Below are 14,443 nucleotides of genomic sequence, written 5' to 3'. Positions count from 1 at the left end.
CAAAAAGTAACTGTGTCACTTCACTTTTTGTATTTAATTTCCCATAATTTAATCCCACCCCTCTCCTGAACACCCTAGCATTTACTTCTTTTACAACCCCATCCATAAATATATTAAACAACCATGGTGACATTACACATCCCTGTCTAAGAACTACTTTTACCAGGAAGTAGTCTCCCTCTCTTCTACACACCCTAACCTGAGCCTCACTATCCTCATAAAAACTCTTTACAGCATTTAGTAACTTACCACCTATTCCATACACTTGCAACATCTGCCACATTGCTCCCCTATTCACTCTATCATATGCCTTTTCTATATCCATAAATGCAATAAAAACTTTCCTACCTTTATCTAAATACTGCTCACATATATGCTTCAATGTAAACACTTGATCTACACATCCCCTACCCACTCTAAAACCTCCTTGCTCATCCGCAATTCTACATTCTGTCTTACCTCTAATTCTTTCAATAATAACCCTACCGTACACTTTTCCTGGTATACTCAGTAAACTTATTCCTCCATAATTTTTACAATCTCTTTTGTCCTCCTTCCCTTTATATAAAGGGACTATACACGCTCTCCGCCAATCCCTAGGTACCTTCCCCTCTTTCATACATTTATTAAATTATACACAAATAATGAAAATTAAATAGATCAAATGCTTGCAGTAAAGTGGTTTACAAAGTAAAAAAAAAATGCAAATTACAAAGAAAGTGTAAACACAAAGTAAATTTGGAAACCAAAAATGGATATATGTATAGCAATAAATGATAAAATTTCATAAAAGGATACAAGAATAAAGATATAAAAGATCACATACTAAGAGTGTACATACCTGCAGTACAGTATTAGCAAGAGGGAGAACAAGAAGTCATAAGCATAATCTCCCTGAACTTGAAAGGTAAATAGAAAACATGCCTACATGTGCAGCACTAGGGTCTGATTTATGGAATTCTTTATTTATAAGTATGTGCAAAACAGATGTACTAGTAGCATAAATGCTCAGTACCACTATATGACCACTCTGTATTCTTTGGAAAAAAAAAAAATAGATCTAGGTGAAATCCCAGAGGCTTTAAAATGTAGACATTAAGCTCCTCAACACTAAGGATGCAGTAGAGCTCTAGCAAAAAGCTGACGACCAGTAGCACTAACATCACACATCCTAAGTCTTGGAAACAGTGGCAAGTCCACATATTACAAACTTTACAGAAAGGCATGACTTCAACAAGTCAACATGGAATTAGAGTGGGAAGATCATACTCATCACAACTACACCATTATGAGAAATTTACAAAGACTTTGGAAGAAAACCAAAATGGAGTCTACATGGATGCAGCCAAAACAATTGACATTTGAAGTCATTTATTGATAGCCCATGGAAGGTCAATTGGTATAACAGGAAAAGTAGAAAAGTAGATATTAAATTTTCTAACAGAGAGAACAACAAAGCACAATCTAGACTTACTAAAGTAAAATGTTCATTACTCCAAGGTATGGTCCTAGCACTTTTAATGCTTTTCATCCTCACAACAGATGTAAACACTAGGGATAGCTCTGTATCAATTATCTTTTGTAGATGATACCAAAATAAGAATGAAAGTTGTCTCCATAGAAGGAAACAATTAATTAGATGGAAAGAATGAAAAACCTAAAAAGAGCACTGATATAAAACACAAGAGAACCATCTCATAGAATGAAAGGAACATGTAAAAGACTTTAGTATAATATCAAATAAGCTATTTAGATAATACAATACGATAAAGCAAATGCTATGAATGCCAGGAAAATGATATGGTGAATTATGAAAACTTTCAAAACAAAAGAAATAATGCCAATAGTAATACTATTTAAATCACTTAGTGCTCTCTTCTTCAGAGGAGAGGCATCTTAATTTCCTAAGTGTTTCACCTGTGCAGCAAGCACCTTCAGTTGAATGCAGAGGTGACAAATATAAGATAGGTGAAGAAGAGATTGAGGTATTCAAAATTACTTCACTTTTATCAAAACTGAGGGACTGAATGCTTCAATCTCTTCAACTATCTCCAGTATATATTAGTCACCAATGCATTTGACTTAAGAAGCCTACTATGCAGGTGAAACATTTTGGAAAATAAGATACCATCTACTTTGCAATATTATATGCCATTAACATAATAAGGATAGAGAGAGAATAGACCTGGAAAAGGCACACTGCCTACTGCTCACAAAGAGCAGTAGGCAACCTGCTCTTTGTGAGCAGGTTGCCTACTGCCAGTAAAATATTTAAATTACTGCCAATGCCTCAAAGTACTTGAAATGCACTTTTTGAAGCAAGGAAGAGAGATACAGTTACTTGACAATATATACTGTACATAAAAGATACTGGAGAGCATAGTCTCAAATCTACACTATCATAACAATATACTGGAGTGAGAGAGACAGAAGTGTAAAACAGACCCAGTGAAAAGCAGAACACAGTTAACATCTGCTGTCCAAAAGATACCAGAAGATATCACAAATATTGTCAAAAGATGTGTAGAAATTTTCAAGATGAAACTGGATCACTATCTCCACAAAGTGCTAGATGCTTATGTAGGCCAGCAACAGCCTAGTTGAAGACAATCAACAGAAAAGCCTGGCCCCAGGCAAGGCTGAGTAGGAAAAGCTCAAAATCTCTCACAAGTATCAGATAAATAACTAAAAATAAAGTAAAATAAATTTAAAAAAGAATATCAAAATTCCTTTAGAACACCTGACTAGTTCAAGAAAGTTGATCCAGTTATAATTTTGGTTAACAAAATGCCTCAAAATACAAGGGGTCTAAATTCATAAATTTTAACAATTTTGAAATTTCTTACGGATCTCTGTGTTTTGTCAACTCAGGTTTTTTAGTATATCCCACAAAATAAAGAACTATGAAGGAAGCCCATATTTATTTCATGTTTATTATAATGTGTGAATGCTGATAGTTTACAGGTATATTTCACTTAATGATTAATGAATTACGAAGCGTGTAGTGAAAACAAGGCATTGTATGAAAAACCTGAAAGCAGTGGTAGTGAAAGTGGCAGTAGTAGTACCTTTAATGTTAGTAAGAGTTGGTTCGAGAACTTTAAGACGAGGTAAAGACTGCACTATATTCAGGTGTCGGGCGAGTCAGCATCTGCAGATCAGGATTATTCTGCTCAACTCAAGGCCGTCATAGACGAGGAGGAATATATGCCAGATCAGTTCTTTAATGCTGATGAGACTGCCCTCTTCTGGAAGAGGATGCCTAAACAAACATTTCTCTTCAAATGTTAAAAAATTGCCACTTTCTTCAAAGCAGCCAAGAATAAGTTGACCCCATTTCTGTGCAAATTCCTTGGGAGGACTGCATGATGAACCAATACTGCTGTACCATTCTCTCAACCCTCTTGCACTTAAAGGCAAAAATAAGGAATGTTTGCCAGTGTACCGGAGGGCAAATATGAAGGACTGGTTCAACAACCCCCTTTTCAGGACTGGTTTCACAACTGCTTTCTCCCTGCGGTGGAGAAATTTTTTAATCAAAGTACTTGCCATTTACAGCTCTCATCCTAGGCAATGCTACTACCCACCCTAATGACATCAGATAATATCACCCCAATACTGCAAGTTATAGTGTAAGTACTGGACAAGTTCATGGAGTTTACACTTTGTACTTGTTTGAAGTAGTTATAGATATTTGGAAGTGAACAAGTTCATGGGATTTTTACATTCAGATAAGGTGTTGAGAAGGTTGTGTCATATCAATATGAAGTGGCAATGTTTGGAAAATATGAGATACATAGGTAGGGGAATTACTTGCATCACACATATGTTATTAATGGAGGGCATTTCAGAAATAAGTCAAATGAAGATGAAGATTTCGCTGAAGAGTTACCATAATACGAAATTCTTGTCTGAACTAGTAAGAAATAGCAGTTCTTATAGATAAATTTGTTAAGAAAGATCAACTGATGGAGAGCAGCCCAAAATTTAATAGAACAGTGAAATATGCCTTTCTACACTACAAAGAACATTACCAACAGCTTCAGCATCAGCCATTACAAGCGACATGACAAGAACACTTCAGCCACTACAACATTCAGCACCACAGCCACAACTATTGGAGTCTCTAGATAATTCTATGGAAGAATCAACTTACTGACATTTCAATTTAAACACCAGCTTTATTTCATCCACACTAACATACCATCAACAGGTAAGTAGAATATTGTACAGTATTTATCATTAAGAATTTTATCTGTATTACTCTATGACAAATTTTTACAAGCCCAAATTGATAAAAAAATAAATTATTACCTGCACAAGTATAATGACAGTAGTATTATATATTATTGATATAGCCTCTCCTCACTTAACGAGAGTTCCGTGCCTAAGACCACATCGATAAATGAATTCGTCGATAAGTGAGGAGCATACTAAAATGGTAGTGGGTTTGTGTCAACAATCTTTGATATTGTTTTAATGTCACATTTGCATCATTTATAACATTTCTGTAATATTTTTAAATGTTTATACAGCAGTGTACTGTATATTGCAATAAACAGAATTGAGGAAATCAGCTCTAGTATTATTTAGGTATACATACTGGTCAAAGAGCCTGCCATAAGTCCAAGTCGTTGGTAAATGAATACATTGCTAAGTGAGGAGAGGCTGTACCTGTCAATGGTTCCAGGGATCATTGCCCCTGAAGTCTGGCCTCAGACTAAGCCTTAAATTGGAAAAGAAATATGTATTACTGTAAGTGTATCTATAGAAGCTTGAAAGATTTACCTGCAATCTTGCATCTTCATGAGACAAAGTGACCAATCTTACAAGCAAACACCAATGTTTCCATCAAAAGCATAACCTCGGTAACAAGCCTATCGAGATAAGGGTGCCTCAGAGCAGTCATCTGATTTTCCTCATATACATCAATCATCTTCCCAATGCATCTCAATAACCCAAACCTGTTGTTTGCTGATGACACAACTTTTGTCATCTCCCACTCAAATCCAAATTCTCTTAATAAGACTGCTAATGAGGAGCTCTTAACCCTTTGGGGGTCACCAGGCCCTCTCAGAGACTTGTTCTCAGGGTCGCAAAAATTTAAAAAAAAAACAAAATAAATTATTATTTTCTTATGAAAAGATAGAGAATCTTTTCCCGATCATAATGACACCAAAAGTATGAAATTTGATGGAAAACTTACGGAATTATGCTCTCACAAAGTTAGCGGTCTCAACGATGTTTACCCATCGGCGATTTTGCCCACTTTGAGTCCTATTTTCGGCCAATTCCAATGCACTAGTCGACAAAAATCATAACTATTTTGCTAGAACTCCCTTTTTTCTATCGAATGAGTACAAGAAACCACCCATTTACCGATTTCAACTATCCAATAAAGTGGTCAGAATTTAGCAATTTTGCCAATTTCACACAAATTTCAAAAGATGCCAATTTTCGAATAGGGTCCAGAATAAACAAGAAAGACATTCCTGGCACTAAAATAACAAGTTCTCTGTTTGTTAGTCACATCCCCAGGCCCCTCTTATATTTCTTTGGCTTTCCACATTGAATTTTTATTCTTACAAAAAATAGCAGATTTACTGTTATGCAGACTACTGCATTAGTGTAGAAATGGTATAAATAATATCAGCGCACTTGTGAAAGAATATCAGACTCGCCAGTTGACATGAATTGGACGCTTGGCATGATTTGTTTACTTATGAATTTTGGTAAAAATCGAACATTTCTGCTACTTTGAGCTCAATTTCAAGGTACTTTTCATAGTAAAACCAGTCAAAATCATCTCAATTTCTGTAATATATCTTCCATTCTATAAAGTGAGACCAAGAAAACTAGAATACAACAATAAATACCATACGAAAATACAGTGCAAAGTCGCTGTTTTATTCCAAAAACACGGTCAAAGTTTTTTTTTCTCATTACGCACTGTGTGCTGCAGGATTTTTTTTTATACTGCGCACACTGACCACATAGACCAATTCTTTCATATGTAGGCCTACCAGCTTTCTCTCACTAGATTTGAGGGCGCTAGAATTTATACGTAATAGTACGTCAAAAACCCTGGGGCGTAAGCCATACTAGTACGGCCGAAATCCCCAAAGGGTTAAAGATATCTAAATGGATGGAAAACATTCATAATAACCTTCACAAACATTACAACGAATTCTTGCTAAAAATTTCCAACAAACTGTTAATACAAATAATTCCAGTAGTACAGTGGTCCCTCAATAATCGTCCATAATCTGTTCCTGGAAGTGGGACTATTATCGAAATGGACGATTTACGAATCAATTTTCCCCATAAGAAATATTGTAAATTCAATTAATCCGTTCCTGACACCCAGAAGTATTAAAACAAAAATTTTTTTTACATGAAATATAGATGTAGTACATAAACAATACAGTGGCACATGATGAATTAAACATTAACAGAATAACACTTACCTTTATTGGTGATTCTTCTTTGTGTATGTAAGACTGGAGAATGAGACTGATTGGATGAATTACTGTTTGGAAGGGGAATCCCCTTCCATCAACACCTCGGGTACCAATTGCTTTTCTGGGGTTACTTCTCTTTTCTGTTTCTTAATGCCACTAGGACCACCTTGAGAGTCACTGGAGTCCTGTCTCGCAAAAAACTGTCCAGAGAGCTCTGTTTCTGGCGTCTCTTTAAAACTTCTCTAAAATGGGCCAAGGCTCTGTCACTGTACAAGTTGCCAATATGGCTTGCAACATCCTTCTCTGGGTGATGTTTCTCCATAAATCTTTCCATCCTACCCCACATTTCAAAAATCTCCTTAATTTCTGAAGAAGGCACCTTCCTCCATCTCTCTTCCTCCTCCTCTGCAGCAAGATTCAGAGCTGCCATCTGTTGCTGTTCCTGCTGAAGCTCTTGCAGCTCCTCAGTGGTTAGCTCTTCGTTGTGGTCCTCCACCAACTCTTCCACATCCTCCAAACTCACATCCAACCCCATGGAAGTCCCCAGTGCCACAATGGATTTAACAACTTGTGGACACAATCTGGCCATAATTTTCTCCAAGCAGAGTTCAAAGTCCTGCTAGTCTATCCCTCCCAAGCCTTACCTATAAGGCTTACGCAATGGAGAATACTGAAATGTTCTTTCCAAAAATCTTGTAGGGTCAAGTGAGTGTCTGAGGTCACATTCAAGCACCTTTCAAACATTGCTTTGGTGTAGTTTTTTTTAAAGTTTGCAATGACCTGCTGGTCCATGGACTGGAGGAGAGGAGTGGTATTCGGGGGCAAGACCTTTACTGTGATGAACCCAAACTCCTTCAGAATTAGGTCATCCAAGTTTGGAGGATGAGCAGGTGCATTGTCCATTACTAGGAGGCACTTGAGATCCAATTTCTTTTCCAGGAGGTAATTCTTCACACTAGGGCCAAAGGAAATAAATGGTATAAAATACCGACACAATGGAAATATAAACACATATGCACATATGCATCGCTATTGGGCCGTGTGGACGTGCTGCGCAGTAGCTCCTGATTGAGTTGGCTTTTGCGCAGTGTTGACGTGTACTTAGCTCTGTGAAGACCTGTTTGCGCGCTCTCTACGAATTGAAGCAAGATGCCCTCCATCGAGCAACTTTACCAACAGCTTAAGGAAGAATTGAGGATGGCGAAGATGGAGATTCAGCGACTGACCGAGGAAAACAAGATGATTCGTAGTAGTCCTCCTGTTTTGAGTCCTCAGGTCAAGAAGGGAAACTGGTCAGTGGCTGGACAGCAGGGAACAAAGTTGACGATCAAGAAGACGAATGGAAAGGTAGAAACGATGAAGAAGAAAGAGACTGCCGTGGAAACTGTTGTGGAAACATCTAATACATTCTCAGTGCTACCCGACGAATGTGAGTCGACTATTGGGAACATCACGACGAACGACACCAAGGAAGGTAAGAATATTGTTGTTGTTGGGGATAGCCAAGTTAGGTATATGGATAGGGCGTTCTGCTTGAAGGACAGGAGTAGGAGACAGAGAGTTTGCTTTCCTGGGGCTGGGATGGAGGATATTGTTAGCCGTCTGGATGACATCATGAAAGGTAATGGGAGCAATCCTATTATCTGTCTCAGTGCTGGAGGCAACGATGTTGGCAGATGTAGGAGTGAAGACCTGATTAGCAGGTATAGGTCAGCAATAGAAATAATTAGGAGTAAGGGTGGGAACCCTGTCATATGTGGTGTTTTGCCAAGGAGAGGAGTTGGAAATGAATGGTTGTCCAGGGCAATTGGTGTCAATTGCTGGCTGGACAAATACTGTAAGGAAAATGCGGTAACATTCATTGACAACTGGGACCTCTTCAATGGCAGAAATGACATGTATGCCAGGGATGGGGTTCACTTATCTAGGTCTGGGGTGGTAGCACTGGCAACTGCAGTGGAGGGAGCAGTTAGGACTTTAAACTAGGAATAGTTAGTGGTATGGGTTTTGGCAGGAAAACAGTGAAGTCCCAGTGTAGTAATATTACGAGTTCTAGGGGAACTACTAATAAGCAGAACGAGGTAGATATTGAAAAGCCAGGGACTTTGGGTGATAAGGACAGTAATAGGTTTAGTAGAAAAACAGAAATGAGCAGGAAGGGTAAAGAGAAAGGAGAGTCTTTCAATGTTTATTATGCTAATTGCCGTAGTGCTAGGAATAAGATGGACAAGTTGAGATTAGTTGCTAGTGCAGGTAACATTGATGTATTTGCCTTAACTGAGACGTGGTTTAATTCAAAAAGTCGGGACATGCCTGCGGAATGTCACATTCAGGGTTTTAAATTGTTCCAAGTAGATAGAAGTATCGGGAAGGGGGGTGGGGTGGCATTGTAAGGATCGCCTGAACTGTAGCATAAAAATGGGTATTAAGTCTGAAGTAGCACATACAGAGTCTGTTTGGATAGAATTTTCAGAGGGGCATGAAAACCTGATTTTAGGAGTGATATACCGTCCCCCAAACTTAGATAGGGACCAAGGGAGACTACTATGGGAGGAAATTGTTAAGGCCACAAGGCACGATAATGTAGTAATTCTAGGAGACTTTAACTTTAGTCATATTGATTGGAATTTCTTGACTGGGAATTTAGAATCATACGACTTCTTAGAAGTAGTTCAGGATTGTTTTTTGAAGCAGTTTGTGACAGAACCTACAAGGGGAAATAACCTGCTTGACTTAGTTATGGCAAACAATGAATCCCTTGTCAATAATTTAGAAATTTCAGAGGAACTGGGTGCTAGTGACCACAAATCAATTACATTTAGCATTGAATGGAAGTACGATAGTAGCGATAACTCAGTAACAGTCCCAGATTTTCACTTAGCAGATTACGATGGGCTTAGAGAACACTTATCATCTGTTGACTGGGGTAACGAAGTGAGCTATCAATATGACAGTTTTCTGAACACTATACATGCTGCTCAAAGAACATTTATCCCATATAAAGAAATTAGATCAAATAGAAATGACCCAAAATGGATGAATAATAGGCTCAAATATCTACTAGGGCATAAGAAAGGAATTTATAGGCGTATCAAAAGAGGTGAGGGTCATCTTATGAATCAGTATATTGACATTAAGAGGGACATTAAAAAGGGGATAAGAAAAGCTAAAAAGGACTATGAAATTAAAGTTGCTAGGGATTCTAAAACTAACCCAAAAAGTTTTTTCCAGGTCTATAGAACAAAAGTTAGAGATAAGATAGGTCCCCTTAAAAATAACTATGGGCACCTTACTGACAAAGAGAATGAAATGTGCTCGATTTTTAATAATTATTTTCTCTCAGTTTTTACACAGGAAGGCACTAACAATATTCCAGTAATTAATTTTTATAGTGGGCTAGAAGAAGATAAATTATGTAACATCACAGTCACTAGTGAAATGGTTGTGAAGCAGATAGACAGACTGAAGCAAAATAAGTCACCGGGTCCTAATGAGGTTTTTTCAAGGGTTCTTAAGGAATGCAAAATGGAACTCTGTGAACCATTAACTAATATTTTTAATTTATCTCTTCAAACAGGTGTAGTGTCTGATATGTGGAAGATGGCTAACGTAATTCCTATTTTTAAAACAGGGGACAAGTCGTTACCGTCAAATTACCGCCCAATAAGCCTGACCTCAATTGTAGGCAAATTACTAGAGTCAATTATAGCTGAGATTATAAGAAGCCATCTCGATAAGCATAGCTTGATTAATGATACTCAGCATGGATTCACAAGAGGCCGGTCTTGTCTAACTAATTTATTAACTTTCTTCAGTAAAGCTTTTGAGGCTGTTGACCACGATGAAGAATTTGATATTATTTACTTAGATTTTAGTAAGGCTTTTGATAGAGTTCCGCACCATAGACTGTTAAAGAAAGTGGCAGCTCATGGCATTGGGGCAAAGTGCTCTCGTGGATCGAGTCATGGCTCACTGACAGGAAGCAGTGTGTGTCCATAAATGGGGTTAAATCCGAGTGGGGATCTGTAACAAGTGGCGTTCCACAGGGATCAGTCTTGGGCCCGTTGTTGTTTATAATATATATCAATGATCTTGATGAGGGAATTACTAGTGATATGAGCAAATTCGCCGATGACACAAAGATAGGTAGGATAATTGATTCAAACGTAGATGCTATGGAACTTCAGGAGGATTTAAACAAACTCTATTCTTGGTCAGAAAAGTGGCAGATGCAGTTCAATGTAGATAAATGCAAGGTTCTGAAGCTTGGGAGTGCCCATAACCCTAGTACTTATAAGTTAAGTGATGTAGAACTTAGCCATACAGATTGCAAAAAGGACTTGGGGGTTATGGTGAGCAGCAACCTTAAACCAAGACAGCAATGCCTAAGCGTACGTAATAAGGCAAATAGATTACTGGGATTTATATCAAGAAGTGTAAGCAACAGAGGTCCAGAGGTCATACTGCAGCTTTATACATCATTAGTAAGGCCTCACCTAGATTATGCAGCTCAGTTCTGGTCTCCATATTACAGAATGGACATAAATTCGTTAGAAAACATTCAGCGTAGGATGACTAAATTAATACATAGCATTAGAAATCTTCCTTATGAAGAAAGATTGAAGACTCTTAAGTTACATTCACTTGTTAGACAAAGAATGAGGGGAGACCTGATCGAAGTGTATAAGTGGAAGATAGGTATTAATAAAGGGGATATTAACCCTTTCAGGGTCCAAGGCCAAAATCTGAAGTCACGCACCAGTGTCCAAGAAATTTTGAAAAAAAAAAAAATTATTTTTTCTTACAGAATTAAAGAGCATATTTTTGTGAAGGTAATAAAACAAAAAAAATTAGAATCTGATCAGTACTTACCGAGATACAGTGCCAAGAAGTTTGTAGAAAATGATGTGGTGGCAGCAACATCGACGAATTCCACATACGCGTATTATATTATTTTGTTGTTTTAGTTGTTTTTTCTTTTCTTTTCCATTTTTTTTCTATTCCTACTAACATTTGGGGCCTGAGAGACCAATACTGTATATAATGTATATATATAAACTCACTGTATTGAACACAATAACCACACTAAAGTTATTATCATATTATTGTTTACCACTGTTGTTTATTACAATAAACATGCACAAATATTGTATAATACTAATGTTCTATCATATATTTACATATTTACAATCACTGGACATGGTTTTAGAACTGCTGGAGCTTGTGGAACTCCTTGAAACAAGGCACCATGCACAGAGGCACCTTACATTCCTCACACATAAACCGAGTGTCTTTGCGTCTTTGTTGCCGTCGTTTTGTTTGTGCACAGACAATGCATCTCTTCTGAGCAAATTTCTTTTGAGTTGAAGGAAGCTGTATTATGAAATGATCACCTTCTTTCCTCAAACGCTTGGGTATATTGTGATGAATTCGAGGACCATGTTGTATTGCAGGTGTTGTTGCCTGGTACTTCATTATGAGTTGTCTGACAACAGACAAACAAAATTCACCATACGGTGGTCTGTTACCAGTCTTTATTTGGTACATATTATATGCATTCAGCATTGAAATGTCCATGAGATGGAAGAAAAGTTTCATGTACCACTTGTAACTCTTACGAACACAGTCAACAAAACCAATCTGCATGTCACACTTGTCAACCAAGCGCATGTTTTGTGTATAATCAATCACTGTCACTGGTTTTCGAATACGTTCATTGGTCACTCGATCAACTTTGCCACTGTCTTGCATTTCATTACGGTGAATGGTTGTCAACAATGTGGCATCTCGTTTGTCATGCCACCGTAATGCCATGATGTCATTGGCAGTAAACACCTGCACGTCATCACCACAAACACCTGCATTGAGCCTGGGCATATGTTTACGATTAGAACGCACTGTGCCACACACATCTGTCTTGTTCACTCGCATGAAATCACTGAGTAATGGGCTTGTGTACCAGTTATCGGTATATAATGTATGGCCCTTACCAAGATAAGGTGCCATCATGTTTCTCACTACGTCACCTGATATACCCAATAACATCTTGGTATCTTTCAATGTTTTACTACTCGTGTATACAACAATATCCAACACCAGGCCACTGTCACAATCACAGAGTACAAACAATTTTATACCAAAGCGGTTCCTCTTGCTCGGTATATACTGCTTGAATGACAGTCTACCTTTGAACAAAATCAAAGACTCGTCAATTACAAGATTCTTGAATGGATAAAAGTATATCCTGAACTTTTGTTTGAGATACATGAAAACATTTCTAATCTTGTATAACCTGTCACTTCTGTCAGGCCTGGTTTTGTCAGAGAAGTGCAACATACGTAACAGTAAGATAAACCTGTTCACTGGTATTATTTCACTGAAGGATGGGGTACAAATTAGCCGATCTGTGGACCAGTATGCTTTTATATTATGCTTATAGACGTGAGGCATAAGCATTATTATTGCAAAAAGCAAATACATTTCTGCAACAGTCGTCTCTTTCCACCTGTGTAGTCTTGACTGTGGTGATAAGATCGTATTTGCCATGGTGTACTGAAAATACTTATTACTTTCCCTGACAATAATTTCCATCAATGGCTGGTCAAAGAATAATTCAAAGAATTCCAGTTCATTGGCCGTGGTTCCAAGGGGACAGGTAGGTAGAATTCCACTTTGCGAGTCATCAAAGTGGTGAGGGCTGGGAACAAAATTGGGATTTTGCTGCCAATCCCAGATACGGTTTGCTGGTGGACACTGGACATCATAGGCTGGTTGTACGGGTGGTTGTGGCGGGCTGGTGGGTGACGCTCCGCTTTGTCCTTGAACTGACGAGTCAGCAGCGTGGGTTCCCGCGTGGCACAGCGAGTCACGCATGGCGGTGCCACTACCACCACCAGCCCCACTAACACCATCCACTGATGTCTCTGGCCCATCCATGCCAAGTGTAGCCACATCATCCTCACTATCACTACCTAAAACGGGTGTAGGGCCACGGGATGTACTCCGGGATGTACTGCGGGATGTACTCCGTCCCCTGGGCACAGCATAGGGTACACTACCCGAGCGCATGCGGCGGCGGACATACCGACGCTTCACTGGTGAATATGTTTCCTCACTATCACTACTCGAATGATCGTCGAGCGCAATAAAATCACAATCCACGTCAGAATCATCGTCATTACTGAAGTCAGAGGCCAGGCCACGGGAAAATATTAGTTTTCTCTTACGTTTAGGAACACCCGACGGTGAGTCACGAGTGCCCACACCAGAGGTAGAAGGTCGAGGATCGTCGGGGTTTTCTGCACTATTATCGATATCCTGGTCATTATTTTCGGTCACTAACTTATCAAAGCCGTAGAATTCGTCTTCATTTCCACTTCCATCAGTGTCAGAACTATCAGACACGAAGAGGAGAGTCCCAATTTTCCGGGGAGTGAGAGCTGACTTGCGACGAGGCATGGTGAACAAGGGTGACTGAGCTGGCGTTCCCACAATGCTATGCAGGCGCCTAGATTTTTTGTTTACGGCGCACACCCACGGCGCAGACCCATTCTCTCATATGTAGGCCTATGAGCGCTTTCGCGCTAAATTTGACGGCGCTAGAATTTTGGCGTAGATCTACGGTTTGGACACTCACCGACCAGCCGTAGATCTACGGGACGGACCCTGAAAGGGTTAATAAGGTCTTGAGGATGTCTCTCCAAGAGAGAACCCGCAGTAATGGATTTAAATTAGATAAGTTTAGATTTAGAAAGGACATAGGAAAGTATTGGTTTGGAAATAGGGTAGTTGATGAGTGGAACAGTCTACCTAGTTGGGTTATTGAGGCTGGGACTTTGGGTAGTTTCAAATTTAGGTTGGATAAGTACATGAGTGGGAGGGGTTGGATTTGAGTGGGACTTTCAAATCAGAGCTTATTTCTTGGGTGGCATTGAAAATTGGGTTGGGCAAATGTTTTGTTAGTGGGATGAATTGTAAAGGAC

At 38.8% G+C, this 14,443-nt stretch overlaps 1 protein-coding gene and 1 long non-coding RNA gene across 6 annotated transcripts in view; one reads left to right on the top strand and one right to left on the bottom strand.

Moving 5' to 3' along the window:
- The window catches only part of pbl (epithelial cell transforming 2 pebble), a 233,775-nt gene that overhangs the window by 193,291 nt on the left and 26,041 nt on the right, over positions 1-14,443 (bottom strand). Inside the window, exon 3 of one of the 5 annotated variants that reach the window (XM_053780058.2) lies at positions 3,069-3,514. The exons of the other annotated variants lie outside the window; for them this stretch is intronic. The gene's annotated coding sequence lies outside the window, so the exon portion shown is untranslated. The remainder of the gene's footprint in view (positions 1-3,068; positions 3,515-14,443) is intronic. 5 annotated transcript variants of the gene reach the window in all.
- Positions 1-14,443, top strand: part of LOC128691198 (uncharacterized) — a 54,101-nt gene that overhangs the window by 20,328 nt on the left and 19,330 nt on the right. The gene's annotated exons all lie outside the window — the stretch shown is intronic.

This window comes from Cherax quadricarinatus, chromosome 27, assembly GCF_038502225.1.
Source record: "Cherax quadricarinatus isolate ZL_2023a chromosome 27, ASM3850222v1, whole genome shotgun sequence".
In the NCBI taxonomy this organism is placed as follows: Eukaryota; Metazoa; Arthropoda; class Malacostraca; order Decapoda; family Parastacidae; genus Cherax; species Cherax quadricarinatus.
This window is presented reverse-complemented; position numbering and strand designations above follow the sequence as displayed.